The sequence below is a fragment of the Triticum aestivum genome, chromosome 2A (genome assembly GCF_018294505.1).
Source record: "Triticum aestivum cultivar Chinese Spring chromosome 2A, IWGSC CS RefSeq v2.1, whole genome shotgun sequence".
NCBI classification, from domain to species: domain Eukaryota; kingdom Viridiplantae; phylum Streptophyta; class Magnoliopsida; order Poales; family Poaceae; genus Triticum; species Triticum aestivum.
In genome coordinates this window covers 41,069,552-41,069,974 of record NC_057797.1, presented here as the reverse complement: position 1 = coordinate 41,069,974, position 423 = coordinate 41,069,552, and positions in this window count along the sequence as shown.

Sequence of the window (423 nt, the reverse complement as noted above, 5' to 3'; positions counted from 1 at the left end):
ACGCCCCGGAGACGCGTGCCGCCTTTTCAAACATGCCACAACACCACCCCGCATGTATGAGGGGCCGGTGCGACGCTCCGGTGGCATTGCTACCCCCTAGGGCCCCCGTCCGCCCTAACCCTGGAGCGGTTGACCACGAGATCTAGCCCTTTGACTTTCCACGGATGGGCTTTGAACTGTGGACCTCTCCACCCGGTTGTGTCAGGTCAGCTCAGAGGGACACCTGGAAGCAACATCCGGGCCAAACCACAGCTACATCCCCTCAGTGTAGACCCGACGGGTCCATTTCCCCCCTCCACGTGCCGGCGGCGGGTGGGCTTTGACTTTGCACGGACGGGCATTGACCAGTGGATCACTCCACCTGGTTGTGTTAGGTCAGCCCATAGGAACACTTTGGAGCAACATCCGGGCCAGACCCACAGC